Source organism: Puntigrus tetrazona, chromosome 12 (assembly GCF_018831695.1).
Source record: "Puntigrus tetrazona isolate hp1 chromosome 12, ASM1883169v1, whole genome shotgun sequence".
In the NCBI taxonomy this organism is placed as follows: domain Eukaryota; kingdom Metazoa; phylum Chordata; class Actinopteri; order Cypriniformes; family Cyprinidae; genus Puntigrus; species Puntigrus tetrazona.
In genome coordinates this window covers 10,332,336-10,355,775 of record NC_056710.1, presented here as the reverse complement: position 1 = coordinate 10,355,775, position 23,440 = coordinate 10,332,336, and the positions used below count along the sequence as shown (strand labels likewise).

At 36.9% G+C, this 23,440-nt stretch overlaps 1 pseudogene; it reads right to left on the bottom strand.

The window, feature by feature from the left end:
* LOC122355805 overlaps positions 1–23,440 on the bottom strand; it is a 119,841-nt pseudogene that overhangs the window by 40,253 nt on the left and 56,148 nt on the right.

The following is a 23,440-nucleotide window of genomic DNA, read 5'->3' as shown; positions in this document are numbered from 1 at the left end:
TGGGCGTTAAAGAGTGTACAAGGGTACATCCTCCCTAAGGCCAGCGAAAAGGAGAGGAGACAGCTTCCTGGATTAACACTGTGTGTCGAGATCTGACAGCTTAATCGCAACTGCTTCTTCGGAAAAGAGAGTGCTTGATAAGAAACTTGAAAAAGAGGATATCGTCATCATTAATATGATTCATTTTGTCAAGTCATATCCCTTAATACCCCTACCAGGTTTCTGAGATCCTACTCCTGCATTATACATCTATGTCTTTATCATTTGTCTTCAGTGAAGTGCATCGAACAATCCCTCCTGTCAGATTTTCCTTCGTGTGAAATAGACACATTCTATTTATTAATCCTAACACTGTAATTCTCCGCTCTAGCTCTCTTCCTGCCATCCTTGTAGACATTTACGGGCAAATAACTGTGATAAAATAACACAGCGTCTTTTAAAATGTAACTTTTAATTAACAGATACAACAGTATATCACATTTACTTATTATAAACGCTAATGGCTAGTATTACGAGAAACCAGGTTTTCTCATTACCACTGTTCACTTTATAAGTGCAATAAAGGTGATGGAAAACAATTCCTAATTGCACAAACGACTGATATTGGAGGCATCCTATCTGTGCCGTGAACATTAAAATATATAAATAGTTTTATTACAGCAGCACTTGACACAGCTCTATATTATCTGTGTGCATATAATGAACACCAAAGATCTGTTACCATGGCAATGACTGGGAACAACAATCCCATTAGTGGGATTGATAAAAGGCCAAATGGAAAAAAAGGATGAAAAGAGAAAATGAAGAAGAGAAATAACTGCAATAATATGGGTAAAACCTCTGATTACGCTTTACCGGATGTTGCTCTACTGAACATTAGCCTGCGTTAAGCCTTTAGCCTGAGGTAGTGGTGGTTATTTAAAAAAAAAAAAAAAAAAACACTTATTACATTTGAGTGTTAAAGAGGAGGCAGACAGGTTTGTCGGATGAAAAGGGGCTTTGGGAGTAGTGAAGAGAACCTCTGATAGGGTATAACACTAAAAGGATATTTCTAAACATCTGCAAGTTCTCCTTTTAAAAACATTTTTAGATTTACAGCCAGAGATGAGCATAGTCATATGCTTCTGTTTCTGATTTCTTCTAACATTTCTGGTTACTTAATGGTTCTACAAATTATTCCTAAAGTAAAACTTGAAATAAATAAATAAAACAATACAGTTCCAATTTCAAACAATGATTTTAATATTTAAATATTTACATAAATTCTTGCTAAATGTTTAAAAAGACTAATTTAAGACAATTAGTATGCAGTAATGAACGGAATTAAGACAGATTATTATGCTAATTTTGCAACATTGACACTGCAAAGCCATAATTTATGAATTTTGCAACATTGGCAGGTCATTGAACTAAACTCAAGCAGAAGTGAACTACTCTCAGTTGAACAATAGCACTTTTATCTTCTGTACAGCTGCATTACAGCTTATTTATTCTTTAATAATTGAGCAATTTACATGAACACTTTTTGTTCAGATATATTAATGTGAAGCTGCTTTGTACAAAGTGATACATAAATAAATACGTCTGACTTATCAATCATTTTTTCTTGTCTTTTATAAGCATTATAAATGTAATACATTAATTAATATACTATACAACAATACTAATCAAAAACAAAACAGTGTGTTTAAATGATTTTATTTTTATAAAATAATACTGAAAAATAACTCATGTTTAACCTGCTAATAAATATCTATTTATTAAAATCATTTCAGAAGTTAAACTATACAGTACTCGCTGAGCTGTACTGTATATTTTTGATAACACAGAAAAGAACAGACCCAATAGCACCAAATACTTAGGAATTGGAGTATTCTGGCTGTCTCTGATTCACTAAAAAGAACCAAATCAGAATAATTTGTTCATAAATTGACTACACTGGTTTAGCTATATGTTTTGATTCACAGAAAAGAAACCACTCGATAGCTTTGCGCTACCTCTTTGATTCAGTAAAAGTTTAAATAGAGTACTACATTCAGAAAAAGAAAAAGCACTGCCTGAGCATGGCTCATAACAGAGATGTTCTTTCTGAAATGATAGCACTGATTGCTCCGTGAGATTTAGTAGCTGTGCTGTGGCACCATTTCATACGTATTGCAGGAATACTTCTAGAGGCCATTCGCAATGATTGCATTTTTGCATTCTACTCATGACTGCTTTTACATTGTTCTTCTATGCAAACATGCATTTATTATGGCGCCAGTGGGAACATGCACATGCAAGAACCATTAATAGAACATTGGTTTTTAGCTCTACCAGTTCCCAACCTTATTCACAGCCCTTTCCTTTAGAGATTCCTTCTAAAGAACTTTAAACCATTCAGTAGTTTTTGACTCATTTGAATCATTAATGACAGATTATTTTATTTGCAGAAACATTCTGTGCAAAACAGCAGTATCTTTCACAGTCAGCCCCCCAGCCCACCCACACCACCACCACCATTATTTGTTTCAAGCGAAGCCACTCATCTTTGAATGAGCTGGACTCATCAAACTCTTCAGGTTAAGTCATTCAGCCATTCCATCATGGTGGATCAGCGTTCTAATTATACCCTTGAAATCCTGGCTTTTAAGACAACTATCGCATTTGCCAAGATTTTTAAAATAGACCACTTGTTCAGCATGACTCCTCCTTTCATCTCACATCATTGGAATAATTTGCATCTGTATTTTAGATATTTTCAGCATACGCTGAGCCTATCCACTGCAGCACGTCACCACAGCCTTTGTTTTCTGTGCATTTGCACATGGATTAGTTACAAAAAGGGTTATAGCTACTCAAAAACCCCTGTAAAAACAGATCTTGGAGTTCGTTGTTTTCATTGAGGAAAATGGTAAAGATAGAAAAACCAATTTAATCTGTGACACACACTCACACACTCACACACACACGCTTACCTGCAGTGTCTGTGTACACCTGCCACTGTTTCGATGATGAAGCATTCTCCTCATTCAAACAGAAGGCCATCTCCTGACTGTCTTGGCACGGCTTGAAGAACTCTGAACGTACGGTGGAGGTTGTAGGGGCAACTGCATTTGAAAGAGACACAGGAGGGCAAAAAAGATAAGGGGGGACAGAAAGAGATTAATCAAGATTAAATATGTTTAATTCAATGAATCAAACACTAATAATCCATCCATTTCCATAATGTCCATTCCAGTGATAAAATTACGTCTGAGTGATTTCTCAATATTATGACATGAATGGTGTTAATTGAATCACATGTTCAAGTACGATGGTTTCACAATCACTCCACTGATTTCAAATGAGCCCATGTGAGGACCAGAAAATATTCTAGAATCTATTATAGAGCTTATATAGGGTATGAGGGTTTAATGACACAGGCCATCAGAGATAATAAACCTCATGTAATAAGCTACAACGTGGGTTTTTCAGCCGTTTTTTATGCCACTCTAGCTGCAAGGGACCGTTTATAAAAACAAGACAGTTTTTACGGCAAAAATTTATAGAATTACATAGCATATTATTATCAAATGTATTATATATATACACACACACACACACACACACACATGTAAAATATAATAACGTTTAATAAAATAATTTTATTGTGAAATAAAATATTGGTTATTTTGATAAATCTTTTTTTTTATTTTTTTATTAAATAGTTATGTGCCTAATATTTACTAACTAAAATTACTTATGACTGAGACCCGCTGTTTGAAAAATCCTGAGCTACATATCTGTTTATTCTATTGCACCATCATTTCTACAAAGGCAATAATCAAACAAGCTGAAACAATGCCCGCTCGCCCTCTTATAAGAAGCTTTGGGAATTCTGATTCATTGTAGAGAATCAGTTTGTTCTGATTGCTCTTTTAAACTAACCAGGATAAATAATACATATATGTATGCCCGGTCATCGTTATATATATTTAGCGCTTAACAAGAAGGGACCATAATGAATTGCATATTTAAAATATTTAATTAGCGCTATTTATAAACCTAATCAAGACAGAACGATAATGAATCAGAACACTGGTCAAAGCTAAACATCCTGCATTAGCACCTTCATGTTGTTCTCTGTTTAAACTACAGTGATGATTCACAGAAACATGACTGCTGTTTATAAAAACAGCCTGCACCTTTTAATCTAAATCAGAATAGGGCTAGACTGAGGAATCTGGTTCCTCTGACCCTTCTTCGCTTCCTTGACTTCAACATGGACATCAACATCTGCTCTGCTGTTAGCAGGCACTCTGAACACAAAACCGAGGCCTGCAGCACCTGGTACGTGTTTACACAGTCATGCCACCACTAACCATGTCTATTAGAAGAAAACAATGCACTGAAAGCATGCACGCACATAATCTCCAAGACATCTGCCACGAGGTGCAATAAAGCAGAGACATTCAAAGATGCCACTGCTAGCAGAGGAGGCATCGTGACGCATACGCCCTGGTCAAAACAAGGCAATTCAAATAGCACCAGACACCTGCAGTAACACAGGAAAGGTCAAATCAATCTGTTGTTCTCACGTATTGATGGATAAATCTCCGGTCACTGGTGCAGAAGACGATGACGGATTTGAAAATTGTTGAAACGGGAAAAAGAGAACAAAGATGCTTCGCTCGCTTGAGAAAGCTGCGATGGATGACTTCATTACTTTGAGTCACACGGTAGCCAAAAGCGACTGCTTTGCACCATAAACAATACAATAACAGCACCAAATGCCTTATCCCGCCCTCAGATTGCAACTGACTGGATTTTCATATCCTCTTGTTCAAGTGTCCATAGAAACGGGGTGGGGGTGTGGGGGGTTATGACTCAGTATAAATCATCTGAGAAGCATCGATCAAATGACCATTGATCTGCACATTTTGTTGTTAAAACGGAGGATTCTGTTGGGTAGATTATTAGTCTCATTTTTCTCCAGAGTGGCGTTTCAAACCTGACTGGTATACTGCTGCTGACTGGCCAGTCGATCAGCAATCAGCAGTGTTTACTGTGTGACCCAGGGCTACTTATGGACTGATCTCTCACCACTACAGCTCTAATATAGGTGCTCATAAAATCTGCCATATTGAGCCCATCCGCAGGCTATCACTGGTGGAACATGCAATAATCATTGCACAGGACTATATTAAAAGGAGGGGGGAGGGGGCTCTGTATAATAAACACACGATCTCAAGAGAGGGTGGCGGAAGTGCTTGGTGAATTAATAAACATGGCAATCGATGCTCTGGGATTCAGAAGCGCTATTAGCAATCAGCTTCATTTTAAAAGTGATCATTGATGAGTTTATTAAATCAAAGGTACAGAACGCCTGCAGAGGCAGTACTGAAGCATAGCACCCACTATGCGTGCTTTATTCTTTTGCTTTCTATCGACAGGTTATTGAAACAGAACAGAAACTCGGAGCATGTGGGCGACGACCCCCACCAACCAGCCTAATTAAGTCTGCAGGGAAGTAATGATTTCCTCTGCCCACAACCAGGTTTCCTGTAAAGACGAAGTTTCACAATTGTGACAAAATCTAACGCAGGCAGATATCGTGCAAAGAACTGAATAAAGATGACTACCCAGATCCCATTCTCCGAGTTTGCCATTACCAGTTGAGGCCATCAGAGGAAAAACGAGCGCATTCACACTGTGCACCTGCGCTGTGGGACTCGAGAGTGCTCTCTGCACATCAGACACTGTGGTTTCATGGGCGGCCAGCTCATGCATGACATGATAATTGCTCAGCTTCTGGTTATTTAGTGATAAATCCTCCTCTTGTTATTATTCCCAAAATGGTTTGTCATAACATTTGATTCATCCCGGTTGCTTTAAAATTAGCCTATTTTTTTTTTTCTGGAAGGCAATCCACACAAGTAAGTCCCTTGATAAGGTGCACGAAACAGTCTTGCAGCAGTTCAAAACTGAATCAGAAATCCCTGTGGGTTTTTCGTCTGAATAGATGATATGTGATGAGCTAATGGACAAAAATAACATGTCCACCCTTTATGCATGTTGAAAAAGTAAATATATAAATCCCAAGAGTGGAAGCTAAATTGTAACTGCAGCTTATAATTTAAAGTACTGAGTTCAATCACAGTCAGCTAACAACAATTATCTGTTTAAATAACCATCAGATCTATCTATCTAGTTATGACATTTAGGAAAATGATTATATATATATATATATATATATATAACATAAAAAGCACTCTGTATGATTTATAAGAATTTTGAAAAGTAGGGACATAAGTCATCTTCTCCTCATAAGTCATCTTCTCCTCGTAATTCCTATGTCATACCCATGTCATTATAAAAATTTGTGTCCTCATATGTCACAAAAAACGGCACACACGCAAACTAATTTTGTGACCTTTTTTTCAAAAAAGAAAGTAAAATGTGCAGGCATCTAGGGTGGTTTAAAATCAATTATTTTCTGAACTGGTTCATTTCAAGCTAACCATGTCACTGAATCACACTTTCGAATGTTTTATGTGAAATAGAGAAAGAGTGTGCAGGTTACCACATTTGATTAACACCTTAACAACACAACCTTAAAACAAAATGTATAGTAATACCGAATGTGTGAAAAAGTACATGTTCTCAAGTCAGAAGAGAAAAATATTTATCAATGTAGTTGGGGGAGAGCAGGGGCATTTGTAACACACAAGATTTCTTCAGGAACAGTGATGACACTTTTCAGCATCATATGTGGTATTCGGTAGTGTTCTCTCTATCAGCCTGAAAAAAAGTATCTTGTCACTTACAAAAAGCTGACACCCAATATTTTTCTTATGTCTTTAACAATATGTTGTTGGTTAAAAGAGTCGTGGAAAATGCGACACCACTAGTTCTAAAAGAAAAATGAGATTACTCAACTAAAATTGTTTTTAATGCACGATTAACATCATTTCATTAAAACTATCAAGAGTACCGTTCTACTTAATTAAACAATTACTTTTTGTAAAAAAACGATTTTTCAAGTAATAATTACCTAGGTCTAACTACAACAGTACATTAAAATGATTTCTGACAGCTAAAAGAATTAGTGCCAGGAGAAAACTGTACAGTGTTATTAATAAGTATTAAAGCATTATGATATTAGCTCTCATGTGAGGTGAAGTGGACAATCACTGTGATAGGGAGAGTTGGTGCTCTTAAACACACACACTAAAATACAGCTGATGCATTTGTAATAGCCTGGGAGTTCTGAAGAAAATGGAAAGATGTTTTTAAAGTGCGGTTGCCTTGGTCTCCTACTTACAGCAGATTAAAATTGTTCAAGTCGCTTTGAATACGAGAGCAAATCATAGGCTGTTGTTCCACTAGCTAGTTCTGCACACAATGTCTTGTATTATGTAATGTATGTAATATAGCAGTTCAACAACTCAGCTGTGAAAATAATCAACCAATTTAAAAATCGCAGCAATCTCTAACTCTAATTTATAATTCCTGGTGCTCTCTTCGGGTTTCTAGTCCCAAAACACCCAAGCTGAAGAGATGAAAGGAAACGGATTTAAAATATTAAAAGCACATCACTATTAATCACCTCCATGTATCGGACAAACTATACATATCCATGTGTAAAAACACACATGCTTTCTGTCACAGCAGAGACAGCCATGCACATTTACATTTGTAACGTTTTCCTGAAAGCCTTCTCGTAATCACCCTGCTCATTAGTGTGCTTATGCGCTGGCATATCTCTGGGGAGACACCAGAATGAGCAGAGTTCTTCTGTGCTGTTTACTGCACTGCACATCAAACACTGCACACACACAGAGCTGGAAGCTCTTCTGGGAACCTGGGCTTAGCTTTCCATCATGCACCGCTGCCCACTGCCCTGCTGCTCTCTCTGAGTGGTGTAGTGAGGCAGGGAGTCTGTGTCTGACCGCTGAGCGTACAGAGCTTCTGGGACACAAGCAACACTTAGAAGCCCCGGCATTTCTGTGGTGTTTGCATATTTTGAATAATGTATGCCGATATATTAGAATAAATTATGTAGGAAACTGTATCTGGCCTTCACTAACAAAAATAGTTATTAAGAGCATATTTTTGTGGGTCAAGGATTATACAATATTTAGTTCTGGTCCTCTAATTTGATTTTCGAATGGTGTCCCAGGATGGCTCATATACAGTTCAAAAGCATTGGGATGCTTCACCGCTTGTATAACTTTTGCTCATCTGCTGGTAAATAGTGTTTGAAAAGTATGTAGGGCTCCTAACAAATTCAGTTTTATTTTTTCCAAATTCCATTTTTTTCCCGTTTTTATTTAAATTTTTTTAGTGTGTGCTTTGATTTTTCTAGACTAAATTAAATTGTATTCATCAAAAAGCATGTCTAATTAATTAAAATCATAAAACTTATTAAACAGCAATTTATCAAAAGTAAGGCCATATGAAATGCTTTTTTTCTTCCTAAATTAAAGTTTATTCTTAATTTTCTGCATTTCATTTTAATGGTTTCATTACATATAATTAATCTAAAGCTTTTCTAATTTGCGGATTTATTATTATTATTATTATTATTATTTTTCCCCAGAAATATTTTGTTGTGTATTTACATTTTTCTGCTAAATAAATGTTCTGGCAAATATTCCTTTAAAAACATTGTTTTATTATTACTTTAAGTAATATTTCTGTTACGGTTTCAAGTTGAGAACTTTTATTTTGATGGGTTGCTGCGAAGACCTTTAGTTCTATATAATATGAAAATAGTTTTACCTAAAAGAAATGGTAAAATCCTTATGACGTGACTTTCCAACAGATATTATGCTTATGTGTTCATTTACTCATATATTGAGTTGACAGAGGCTGAAATCACTGCGAGCATCATGTGCAATTTAGTATGTGTAGTAAAGGAAACTGCACATCTGCGCCATTCACACAGAAACACACAGAGCATGCAGGATTCACATTCAAATAGTATTTTTGCAGCTTAATATTCACAGACACTCGTCTATATCACATTCTAATTTAAGTGTACTGACCTACTTTTGATTTATTCCTTTAGAATTTGGCAAATTCCATTTTTCTGACCAGATTGCACAATTCTGCCTGCTTTTTCGCATCACAGAAATCATGGGGCCCCAAGTATGTGCAATGAGTAAAAAAAAGAGTGCACTTTTCTTCTGGTTTGAAATTTAAAATGCATGACTGTGAGTGCAATTTTGCTAGTATCTGGTATATTGGTTCAAAAGTCAAATTTGAGTAACAAATTTTAAAAGGCATAAAATTCCCAGTTACACTGACTGTTTTTGTTTTGCTTGTTCCGTTGAGTCATTGTCTCATAAATAAAAACACTCGTTTTAGTCCTGTATGAATCAGTGTTTTGAACAAATTTGTTGAGTAAATGGCTCGGTGACTAACTCCTTCCTAAATGAATCAGTGTATAAAATGAATTGGCTCTGTATTTCTGTGTTTCTGCCATACACTCAGTAACCTGTTAATTTCAGGATGAGTCAGTGTTTTTAAACACATCATTTTAGACTGGATGATTCAGCGACTCACACCACACCATCTACTGGTGTAACAGTGTATCTTACAGAAAGAATCGCAGAAAAAAACTGACGGCCTGTCATATCATCTTTCTTGAATGCTGTTCGCCAAATTTGTCAATGAATCAAATCTGAGAAACAGAACTAAATGTTAATTATAGTACTACTGCCATGTGCTCACTTAGTGATAAATTAAATGAGTTGATTTATCTCTTGTACACATTTCACTGTGTATAGGCCATGACACAAGTCACCTACTCACATGGTCACCTTTGACAGCCTCCACCTTGCTTTTCCTCTCACACCTACCCAGTGGGGCCACCTGTCATGGACAAATGGAGGTTAGTGGGGGACTTGTGCGTAAAAGCATAAGCCTTTACTGTCAGAGGGACGGCGAGCAATGAACGCTTCTCTGTATACTGACAGCTCATGATGGCTGTACACACAGACATCTGTCACACAGTAACAGTGTGCCCTGTCCTTCACCGGTCAGGATGACAGGCCCTTGGGGCAACTTTCTGCAATAAGCCTGTTTTCTGAACTCAAAACTAGAGTTGGGGAGTGAGAACTGATTACATAAAAAAAAGATACCGAAACCCAATGGTCTTCATTAAATTCAGTTTTGTAAATGGCTGCTGAATGTCTCCATTCTTTTTTGGATGTAGAGGGAACAGTGCACTAAAAGCAGTGTTTCCTGCACAGCAGGACTGTGCTGATACCAAATCTACAGCAAAAGAAATCATGTTTTAGCTGAGTTGAGGCTTTCAGTCTGAACTGAAAGTGATGAAAGTAATACTTCATGTACTAAAAGAATTGTTAATGCAATTGCGAAGAGTGCAGGTTTTCATACTGTATGCTAAAATATTTGCACTATTGCATTTTCACTATAGTCTATAAAAACTTTTGACCAGCCCAACATGTCAACTTTGGCTCAACCATGAGGCATGAGATTTATAGAAAGAGGCAGGGGGTGTGTTGAAACCAGTAATTTTTGTATAAAATTTCATATGCACAAATTCTACGCTGCAGATTAAAAACGGAAAGGGAGTCATTAAATTCCTTTCTAGCCCTGCTTAACGTACAGGGTCTTTATGTGAGAAGACCCACAAAAGCTAAATTCACACTAGGCTACTTTAACAAATTGAGATAAATGACGAATACCAATGATCGCCTGAAACACACTGAGGTTATGGATTAAGTATATAGATCTGCTAATGCCTTTAGTGTTGCAAGAGCATTTTTACTCTGTCCTTTGAGCATTTTCATTATGCTAAGCAAATTAAAAGCTTTCACCTCTGGATTACAGTGAAGATGAAAAAGATGATTTACTTCAAAAAGGACGGCTAGAGAGTGCTACAGGGCTTACTTTTGTAAGACATGATGCTACCGAAAATCATTTTTTGGTCATGAATATAGCACATTTTAATCTGTTCATAGAGCCACCGTGAAATGAACATTTTTTTTCTTTTCTTTTTTAAAGGGAAGTACCCTGCCCATTTTTCATTTAGATATTCCTGCAGTACAGAAAGCTCAGATGACAGCATGTATGAGGCAAGCAAAACTGTAACAAACTCAGATAATGGATGGCTGCGCCAGCACAGCACCTTTACATGTCAGACAGTTGAAGTTTCAGAGTAAACAGTGATTTTTCGCAGCTGCACTTGCATTAACATCATCACAATGGATCTCCTGGTCAGTCTCAATGTAAGAGGTCTGAAGTAGCATATTTCCTAAAGCAGGGACGATTGATGTTTAACATTAAGGAAGCAAGAAAGGATTGAATGGTATAGAACCCACTTATTCTAATTCTAATAAATAATTTTTTTTGCCTTCAGTGAAAACCCTTTGATAGATACCATAGAGAATATATCGCAGCATGCCTTTCACACTGGGTAAATATATAAAGATTCTGCAAAGTTCATTACAGCTGTCTAAAATAACCATAATTGAACAGGAGAAAACCGAGGGAAGACAATTTGTTGCTCTGTTAAGAAGAGTTGAAAGTGTCTAGACAGATGACTTCCCCTGAGAGGAAAGGGAGACTGACTCATTAAATCCCCTGCATGAGGCGAAGACAGGGAAAACTTAAGACAGATTAATGCCAGAAACGAGACCCATTACAGCTCTGAACAGGAAAAAAAATTCAGACAGAATAAGGGTGCGATCTAGAAAGGTGAATGGACTTGTCTTAGCACTTCCCTAGAAATAATGACAGCCATGGCTGAACAAAGTGTTCCTGACAAAATGCAAGTGACAATTAAGACAAAACTAGCGGCCTGGAGGACTTAAACCAGAGTCTGCCATGACAAAAACATATTCAAAATACACAATCATGATGTACTGGACAGGAAACTAATCTAAATTAGTTTTAGCACGCTAAAAGCAAACATCCTTAATTAAACTAAATGTCTCACATGCATTAGTAAAATATAAAAGGCAAATTATGTGCTTTCACAACCTCCGCTATGATAGTCGATAAATGACTATGAACTGCACAACTTGAAATGGTATGAATTATTACGCTTCCATTTATATGCAGGAAACATCTCACAAACATCTCCCAATGCCGCTAAAAAGGGTTCTTATGTTCCCTAAATTAAAGAAATAAATGATATAAAAATAGATGATGTGGAGGCATATTAGTGCCGATTGTATGCTTTTAACGAACAAGGGGGTGGATTTCCATCTAGTCTCTAAAAAGCTTTTAACTTTTTTACCTGTTAATCATGTGACAAAAACAATAATTGTCTCGTAATATGATAAATGTATAAACAGAAAGCAGCAATAAATGTAAGAGCTGCTACCTTCCTTTTTTATTATACATAAAAGTCATCATAAATCTAGAGAACATGACAGCATTTTAAGGTATCAGATGCTCCTTGATGCGAAGGCTGTTAAAAAAGCTGGCAATTTAATTATGCTGCCTTCTAGCATAGTGTAATCTCTCTTAGTCAAGTACTAAGGCATGTTAATGTCATGAAGTACATGTTCTTCATGGTGAAGGCAATGCCAGAATTCATAGCGACAAGCTCGGTGTAAAAAAATAAAGATGGGAAATATGGTGATTATAAACATATATTTCATTCAATACTCTGAGAAGCACTGAAACTAAAAATACTTCAGCGTAATTAAAATGGATCACTTCATTAATATTTGTTATTATATTTGTTTGCTTATTGCACTATTAGCTTTGCAACGAGCTAACATCAAACTCCTCATAAGAAAGCAGCCATGTATATAGCAGAAACGAAACATTCAGAATTGACTTGATAATGGATTTCAAATGCTAATTCAGTTTCTGAATTCGCATTTATGTAGTGAACAAGTTGCAAAATTGCAACCAGAATTATAATATAAATCAATTGAAAGTAATAGGTAACACTAGTATGGGCATAAATTCTCACTATATTAACATGCCTGTTATCAAGATATTGGCCATTTATTAGTACTTGTAAAGCGCATATTTGTCCTGTATCTCATGTCAAAATCAAATTTGCTAAGACAAATTTAATTTAAAAAATCTTTAAAAAGACTTGAAGTTTACTGATTTATTCCTACAGTCAGACAAACGGAAGTCAGACAAATAGATAGCTAGATAGAGGAACAGGGCAGCTCAAAACTAAGTTGTACAAATTCTCTGTACTTGTCAAACAAAGGCCATTAATTGATATTTTATAGCACATTATTCTCCCAGTGTGCTGATATCCTGCGGCAGAAACACAAGCTTTAAAAATCCTCGACACTGGAGATCCAGATTACACACTATTGTCTTTTTATGAGGTCTTTCTGCACAAGGCAACAAACCCAGGACCCTTTAGCCTTCCAAAGTCTCCTGATGTACTGCAGATTTGGCCAGTTATTCATCATTTGATCTGCTCAAATCGCTCTGCCTCCCACACTCTCAAAACGTCAAACTGATTCATGTATTCATTATCCAGTGCCGAGGATGCATGCCTAAGCTTGCTCACTCTCTTTCTCTCCCAGTCCCTATATCTCGCTATTCTTATTCGTCTTCTTCCTCCTCCTCCTCCTTATCTCTCTCTCTGTCTCTTGTTCTCACACGGCTACTTTATGTTTCTGCTTGGTCTCATGTTTCTCCATAAGAGGAGGAGTTATAATGAGCCATGTCTCTAAAGGCACGGTAGATAACAGACTTCTCCTGCGAATGTAACAGATAAGCTTAACTAGCTAGAGCAGTGATGCCTTATCAAAGGCAATCTGCTGCTTTTCACATGCATCTTGGGTAGAGCTCCTAACATGCTGCAGCACATGTTTCACAGACTTCACCGGGTGTTTGACCAGAGTAACCTTGGCGATAAGAGAACAGCTGCAGGGTTGATCCAGGATGGAGGGAGTCTCCTTTGAGTTGGGTGTCCTCTCGCCTCTCCTGTCTTATACGCCCTCCTCTTTCCCCTTAACTCCTGTCCTGGGGAGGAAGTGTAGCTCTGTCAGCTTCTGCTGTGAGCACAGCTATATTTAACGCCCGATGAAATATTTATCCTCAAGTTGAGACACAGGAGGATGCAGAGCCAGCATAAATGGGAGGGACTGAGATACAAGAGAGTGAAAGAGAGACGGGTGTGAGGAAGTGCAAGGAACGAGTGGTCTGGATCACCTGCACAAATAAATGTCAATGAAAAAAAGCAAAACTGATAACTGTGTATGCAGCTGTTTGATTTGCTGCACACGTTCTAGTTAAATTGTAAATATTCTACTGTTAATTTATAAGATATATGTAAACTAATGAGGTGTTTCTTCAACTATGCACAAACTAACCTGATAATTTCATGACCATATCCAACATTTAACATTATAAATGCGACCCATGCTGGCAATATTATTCGAATGCACAAACGCTCAAAAATGAGTTTTTTTATTTTCACATTCTCCATTAAAATACCTTCAAAATGATATATGACATAAATAACTGAGCTACAGCCGCTTGAAGGCAATAGAGGCAGCAGATCTGATTTAGAGAAAAATCAAGTCAAATATTTCAAAGTAAAACCACAAAGCAAAGTTGCATATTTTCTTAATAATAATTAATATATTATTAATCACAATATAGCTTTTTTATTTGTTATTAAAACAAGAAAAAGGTGCAAATAAACAGTAATTTTATCAAGAGCAGCGGGGTCTTTTCTTTGAATGTGTTTAACATTAACAGATCTACTGTAATGCATGGATCGAATATAACGTTACACAGATTTTCCCCTATCCGCTAACTAATATAACAGAATATGACTATGTGAATCTTGGCAAGGCATATTTAGCAATAATGTATTTTATAAGAGAGATTGTACGCTTGCAGAAATGTGCGTCTTATGTATTCGCTTGGTAAATTTCAGTCAGCGAGATTGTTTTGATTTCAAAATCTAGCTCGAAGAGGGCATAATAAACTTAATGTTTTTGTTTTTTTTTGTGAAAACCTCACATTCATCCAAAACTTTATTCACTTATTTTGCCTGTAGATCAAAATTAGTCAGTCAGTATTCTGATTATTTTTCCAGCACAGTTCATATACTGTGTTTAATAGAATCCTGTGATGGAAATATAATTTAAACTGAATGGCCAACTCGTTTGTTTTGCTAAAACATCCTAAATACCCAATATTAAAGGAATAGTTTAGTAACTTGAAGTGCGTAAATTTACTTACTCTCAGGTCATCCAAAACACAGATTCATTTGTTTTGTCATGGGAACATATTTTGAGCATAAAAATATAATATAATAAAGCATTGTTCATAAGTAAAAATAGGTTAGAACAGTTCTAATAATTTCAGCTTCCCAAAACTTGAATTAAGTATTAATAATTTTGGCAACGCTTTATTTTAATTAGGTGTCTATTAATTAGGTGCTTATTAGCATGCATGTCACTAGTATATTAGCTATTTATTAGTAGTAATTATGCACATATTAATGCCTTTTACAAGACCTTATTACCCAATTACTCTATTATCTGTAATACCTAAAAACTATCTTCATAACTATTAATTGGAATTTATTAATAGGAGACGCCATTGTTAATAGTGAATAAGTGTTCCCATTGTAAAAAAAGAGTTATCAAGATTTTCCTACATTCTCATGTATCTTATATTTTATCTTAAGCTCTTCATTGATGCTGTCTCCTTGGTAACCAAGGACACTCATTTTATTTATTTATTTATTTGGCTAAAATGACACCACAGTTAAGGACTAGTCATAATTTATGCGTTGAAATTCATTTCAAAACAATTTTAACACAGTTCCATTCAAAATGGTTTATGATTATTTCATACTAATGTAATCATTTAAAATATCATAATTAAAGCAATAAGCCACTGGAGAATGTGTGGTACAATAATTTTACTACAGCTAAAGGCTATTCTTATGATTTTATAAGAATTTTAAATGAAAAAAAGAAATCTATCCCTTGGACATAAAAGTGCCTGTAGTTGAAGAAACACCCAATTATGGATTCAAATACATCCTTTGACAGAAACAAGTGGTTTTTATTTTATCTTACTTTTTTCCCAACCGAGCATCTTGATTAAATCCTCAACATGATTTAGCGAATCAAAATCCTCTGTTGGTCCTGGAAAAGTACTTTGAAACAATCATATCCTTAATCCTAACCTTAAACCTACCCCTAAATATCACCCTCCGTAAATTTGATTGGTTGATTCGACTACCAACAAGAGTGATTCAGGAGCATGTCCTACTTGGCTAAATCACATTAAGCTAGATGAAACACATATCCCTTTGAATTTAAAAATCAGGTTTAAGATGAGTAACATTCAGCAAACAGCATGACCTAGATCTCAAGCTTCAGTAAAGCAGTACGTCTAAAAATCAGGAAAATGAAACTGAAAGGTCTGTCTGAATTAGGAAACCTCAAACACTTTCCCGCTTGCTGTCACTGTTGTCTTCGGCGGTAAGCTAGCACAAAGGCTGCACTCTACCGGTCTATTGGAAAAAAAAAAAACTATGAATGAGAGATACTGGAGTGGAAAGATAGCAGCGAGTTACAAGTATAGGTGCGCTATGGTTATTTATTCTTTCAACCTGTATCTGTCGCTTCCATTTTCTCTCTCAGAGCGCCAGACAAATCAGACGAAGCGATTCCTCCACTACCCTCCCGGAGTGAAATGTGATTCAGCAGTGGCAGTGAGGTTGTGAGGTAGTGTATAGTCTCAGCAGTGTGTGTGTGTGTGTGAGATGAAGCAAAGCAGGGTGTGATGTACTGCTAGCAGGTGGCCTGGTTTTAGTATGCACGAAAGCAGGATGGAGAGCAGAGCGTGTGCATGCCAGTCTCAAAGTCTCTCTCTTCCTGTCTCTTTCTCCCTTTCCTTGGCTCTGCTCCCAGCATATGGCTAAAAGATGGGCATCCACGGGGCACGCATTAGGACCCACTGACACATAAACCAACAGGCCTGATGCAAGACTGACCACACTGACCTTTTCTGCACTGTGGCCAGTGCTTGCTATTTGTTTGTTTATAAAATTAGCACCACTGCACAGGCCATTGATGTGGGTGAGGTGATAATATTAATGTTAACTAATCAAATGAATCACAATTAACTGCATATGCATCAGTATTTTCAGAAGCTTGGAAAGGAGGATAATTTAAGTCATAACATTACATACCATGCCATCTGCTGGGTATTTTTGCAGTAGGCCGCTGATGTCTAGATGAAGGATTGTATTAAGATCTGTCTGCAATCTAATCTCCATGTTAGTACTTTATCCGAACTGTGGTTTGCTTGAATTCGTCCCAAACAAACATAAGAGGTGCCAGCTCTCTGGATTCCAGAAAAGAGGATTACAAGGCTGAAGCTCAGCACACCCTCCCACCTGCTTCCTTCACGAGCTGGGCTGATCCAATCATCCTGACACACTCTAAACAAGTGAGGGTCATGCCTTTGCCTCCTTGGAGTGTCTATGATGGGACCCTGGGTGCTGGTGCATTTGAGTGACACAGACTCTGAATGTGTGTGATCCTGTTTAACCTCTGTGCCCTGCCATGCCCAGGCTCCCTGCCTGTTTAGTATGCAGACCTGTGACATCCATCCAACCACAGAGAGCAAAAGATGGACTACTGCCAGCCAACGCAGAGGAGAGAGGGAAATGGAAGAGATGAGAGGAGACTGAATAAAGAGAGGAAACAAGAGGGAGAGAAAACGAGAAGGGAGGAGACAATGGGAGAGGAGGAGAGACAAAAGTCAATAAGAGAGGAAAGGAGAGAAGCCATGAGGAGAACCGAGAATGAGGTGGATGAGAGGAGGGAATAGCAGGAGGTGAAGAGAAGAAACTAGAAGTGAAAAGGTCAACGAGGAGGGTTAATGGGGATGAGACAAGAAAAGAAGAGAGAGGAAAAATCTGAGATTAGAAGAGAACAAAGGATGGAGGGATGAGACAGACGTGAACAAATAAGACATGAGGAGAAGAAAGAAAAGTGGACAAGAGGAGATTAAAAGAGTAGACTAGGAGGTGAAAGGGAATAAAGGTGATGGGAAGGAGGTAAGAGGCAATTCAAGAGGACGGGCGAGGAGTACGCTAGAGTGGAGAACTAAGGATGGGAAATGAGATTAAAGGAGATGAGAGACAAGACAAAATAAGGCAGGAGAGAAGAGACAGGAAGGAACAATCAGATGAGAGGAGAAAAAGAGGAATAAAGATGAAAGAGAGTGAATGCTATGAGCCAAGAGGAGATGGATTCAGAAGAGGTATGAAGAGAAATAGAGAGCTGGGGGTGAGAGGAGGGAAGAAACAAGACAAAAAGAGAGGCAATGAGGGAAGAAAAAGACAAGATAGATAAGACAAGACAAGAAAGAGAAAAAGACAAGAAGAAGGAAGGAGAAGGAGAAAAGGAGACAGAAGGAGAGAGGATAATATGAGTCAAGAGAATAGGGAAGGAAAGAGACAAAACGTCAGAACAAAAGACACACTTTTGAGAGAAGAGATGAGAAAATAGGAGAAAAGCAGAGGAGAGGACTACATGAAAAGAGATGGGATGTGAGACTTATACAAAATGAGGGGAGAAGAAGGGAAGAGATTTAGAGAGAGGAACAAGTGAAAAGGTTAGGAATAAGAAAGAAAAGGAGGAGACAAAAATTTGGGAGAGGATATGATTAGACAGTGGGGTGGGTTAAGAAGAGAGGAGGTGCGAGTGGAGGAAATTAGGTGATGCGAGAGGAGGCAAGATTAAAACAGATGAGAGGGGAGAAGAGAAATATAGGAGGAGAGCAGCACAGCCTATGAGAAAAGAAAAAAGGAAAGGCCCTTGTTGCTGTGCTCACTTTCTCTCTTAGTATCACTCCTCTTCCTCCTGCCTGAGATTTTCATTAACCAACAGCCCTGTGATTTACGAGCAGGAGCCCAGCTGAAGGTGGGGGAGTACAGCCTGTGTGCATATGCACTTCTGCAAACACACACACACACACACACACATACACGCACGATTCCTCTGCTCAAACGCACACAGATGTGCTGCTACAAACATTCTCTGAAACACAAACACACATTAATAATATACTTCATCAGATATGCATCAGTCGTGTTTGTAAAATGCCTCTTTTCACAGTGGGTAGCTGCAATTATCTTCTCTTCGTTTTTGATGAAGAACCAAAGATAAGATTTAATCGAGAGAAGGTACAGATTTGATGAAACAATCTGTCTTCATACAAATTTAAAGGTGAAGTCTTTCATTCCTGCTTTTCCCGCAGCGACAATCAGAAATGAAGACATAAGGACCGCTTAAGCAACAAAAAAATGAAAAAGATTTCTAAAATCTTCTGTTTTTTCAGCTGAAAAGCCCCAGCCTAAAATCACACAACCGGTTGAGCCAATGTTGTTCAATTGCAATTTGTTTTGGTGCCACTAGTGCTGCAATAAATTACACACTTCACCTTTATGCTGCAATCATTTCAGTGAGAGAGCAAATTATGTACTCAGAACTGCGAAGCCCATCTTACATGTTTTCAGCCAACATCAACCCTATCTGTTTATTCACATTTGAACTGTACTTATACAAAACACAGAATTGCTTTAACAAAATATAAACCTGGCAGAATGTACTGACTGACACAGCAGAGCAGGCTGGCTGATTAGTTGGCCGACATTTGATATTTCAGAGATTACCAGCATTGACTGCAGTCACATGAATATCCATAGTCTAAGAAGATTTAGGAGTCCACATTTCCTGTTTTGAAATATTTAAATGTTAATTCATGAATTCATTTTTAATCATTTATCAACTTGTAGGATATTTATTTTGCTCATTCATATTATATGAGATGTATGTCATTGCAAAACTATGTTTAATTTGCTTTTTTTTCACATACTACATAGGCAGATGCCAATATTGATACCAATACCACTATTAATATTATTTCTGAGGATAAAATAAACAACTACAGCATATCCTCAACATCCTATTCAAAAGCCATAATTTTTAAAGATTTAATAGGCTTACAATGTACATTTTAAAACTGTTGTTGTTGTTTATGATTTATTAGTAATAATTATAGAGCATGATCAATCTAACAGCCTTTAATTTAAACAATTATACTTGGCTTATGTGATAATTGTTGTAAGTGTTTGTCAGTGCTATCTGTCGAATAAAAGGCTGTTCATTTTATTATGAAGATTATTTTATGCAGTAATTTTCAGAATGATTAAAATCACTACTTAAAAACACTGCTAACACTGCTTAGTATAAGGACCGATTCTCAATATCAATGTCGAGTAGTTGCTTATTAGCATGCCTATTAATACTGGGTTTTTATTAGTACTTATAAAGCACATATTCAACATGACCGTATTTTACATCCGCAATTCTACCCAATACCTAACTATTAATGAGCAGCAAATTAGGAGTTTAGCTAATGGTTTGTAATTGTGAGTATAGGACCCTTTAAATGAAGTTTGAATAAAACAGTTATAAATTATCATATACACTTAACACATTTTATATGTACATGCTTCACAATCCATATGAGCAGTATTAAACCAATGTAAAATATAGACAACATCTATTTTCCAAAAAGTCAGTTTGCCACTAGAAAAAAGATGGGATGGAAACTGATATACAGAAAGAGCAGAGAAACAGACGCAATGTAGTGATAGAGCGCAAGAAAAAGACAGGCCACATCCTGGAAGGACATCTGAAAGCGTGGCCCTGACACACAAAATGTAGCTCCCGACTGATGGACCTGTTTCTCAAAATGGTTTCCACCAGAGCGCAGCACTCCTACTAGACATATTTATCAAAAATGTTCTGCTCTGAGGCATGTTGTGATTTTCGCAAAGCTAACTCCACACTCAACAAAAACAGCCGCTCAGGGGTGGAACGTGAGTGACACAGGCACATACGCTGGGACATTGTGTCTGCATCACCCGCCAGTCCTGAGGAGACAAATCGAAAGCACTAGCTTCCACTTTTTCAAAACCTTGCACCTGAAGTATGTGTTTGCTTTCGTTCAGCATAATGCCAGCTATGAGTTTGCATGGGGTGCAACACAAACAGCCCTTTCTGTTCCCTTTAATCTTGTTCTGCGTGGAGCGCTCCCATTCCACCTGAGCTCAGAGGTCTGTATGTTCGCTCACAGCTGAGATGAAATAGCTGCATCAAACGATGTTTGCGCAGCAAACAAATTATTTGGGGAAAAATGAGATCTGTTCTCAATTACATATCCGTCCTCCTTCAATCTGCTGCCTTCGTAATTGCTTTCCTTTTCATATTTTTCATATTCACGCTAGGAGAGCAGCTTAAAGGTTTTGAAGCCTATTAGTCACATGATCTGACGGTTCTGTTCAATCTTCTTTTCTTCACTATTACACTAAATTCTCTGATGCAATGTCTTTTTGTTATTTCTGTTTGCTCACACGTTGGGACAGTGATATCATAGTGAACTGTGTGTAAACATCTGCTATTAACTTTACTGGTGTCTTCATTTTGTGTATTTCAAGAGTCGCCCTTGAAACATTGGGCTTGATTTGTTCTAGCATTAGTAAATGAAGGGGGGCATGTTTTTCCTGCATTGTGCAATTTTGTGTTCCTCCTTCATCTGAGTGGGGACGAGAGGTGATAATCACCAAATGAGACCGGCGCAGTCTCATTTTCTCTTGGAAACACACATGCACACTCCCTGCGGCTCTCTTCACTCTCACCATTTCTATCTGTTTCTAGCAGAAAATCAGGTGAAGCCTGGTGCCAGCAGCCTTTACTGCAGCCATCAGTTCACAGCTGAACTCACTGCAGTAGCCGCCATGAGCCGGCCATTTCTGCCTGTATCTGATAGGCTACACTCCACCGCAGCCAGTTCATATAATTAACCTGTCAGCAGGATCAACCTGGGTTACACTTCAGCTGTCCAATCTTATATTGAACCCAAACATTCTCACATCTTCATTCAACCAAAGAAGGACACTTTAATTTCGCAGACCATCCCTGACCTGGTCTCTCGCTTCGCTCTGCAGACATATGTGGCAATTAATCTTTAGTCAATAATCCAATAATCTATTAGTATTGGTCACACTTTATCTTCTTTGAAAGTCTGGACACCATCTTTGGTGTTCCTTTTCTATTCCTTCTGTATCAGATCGATAAATTGTGAGAAATAAGATAAAAATTGGTCAATTACAACTGGTGAAACACTTTATCTTTAACTACAGACCTGAATTTACCTGTTTATGGAAGTTAAAGGTCAAGTGGTAATTTGTGGATATTTATACTCAGATACACTAGTTTATTATATAGAGACAACTATCAGTAAGCCAATAGAAAATATATAGCAAATTCTGTGACACAAATATTGTAAAATATGTTGTTTTCATGTACTTTAAAATGTAATTTACTCCAGTGATTGCAAACCTGAATTCATTCTAATATGCTGATTTAGTGTTTAAAAAGAACAGCATTTATTTGTAGATTTTTAGAATATTAACTAATTAAATGCATCCTTGTTAAAAATAAGTATTAATTTATTTTTAAAAAGTATTTATACTAATCTTATATATGTTATATATAGTATATTAACATAGGCCGAACTCTACAGCTTGCAACATTATACTGTCATTTATTGTTTCCTATAAATGTAAGAGATGTCTTGTAAATCTTATTACATTATAATCCCTTTATAGTTACTGATCTCATAAAAATATTATTTATGCTACATGTAGGATTTGCTACTGTGTCACTAAAATCCTACAACAAATATTATAAAAATAAATATATTTAAGCAAACACTTTTAAGCTGCTTTTCTTTATTTAATGCACACTTGCTGACTTGCTCAAAATGAAAATAATCTTAATTGTATAACATTTACACTTAAGAATACAATTGAATACAACACATACCAAACATACCATAAAAAATATATATATTTAGCCCCGCAAGAGTTCTAGAGTTGATGTTTTGTTCCTATTTTATTTTAGTTTTCTGCTGATGGTTATATGAGAAATGTCCACATATTCATATTAGCCTTTGAAATGCATACTTGGTTTACAGCACTAGTAGTTACTATATGTTAAAATTTGACATTGAAAGTGCCATTGCAAGATTTATGACTCACCTACAACTCTGCACAACAGTTGCTTATGAATAGAACTTTGTGTCTCTGAGATCCTGTCTTTAAATAACCACATTTACGTAAAAGAACACCATGTACAGATGTTCCTAGAAGTATTAGTACTAGTGTTTCTGTAAGTTAAGGCTGGCTCTCTTACTCATTTTTACAGCCTAAGGAAGAGGGAAGAACTATCTTCAGTAAACTCTTTGTCAAATGACTGAACTTTAGATTTCACTTCTAGTCTTTACTGAGATTACTGGGGTGTTTATGGGGTGAAAACGATATCCGCTTACAATACAGATGATAATATAGATATCAGATAACCCAAGTCCTTCTGTAATGCTTTCATCTGTGTGCACACATGGCAACACA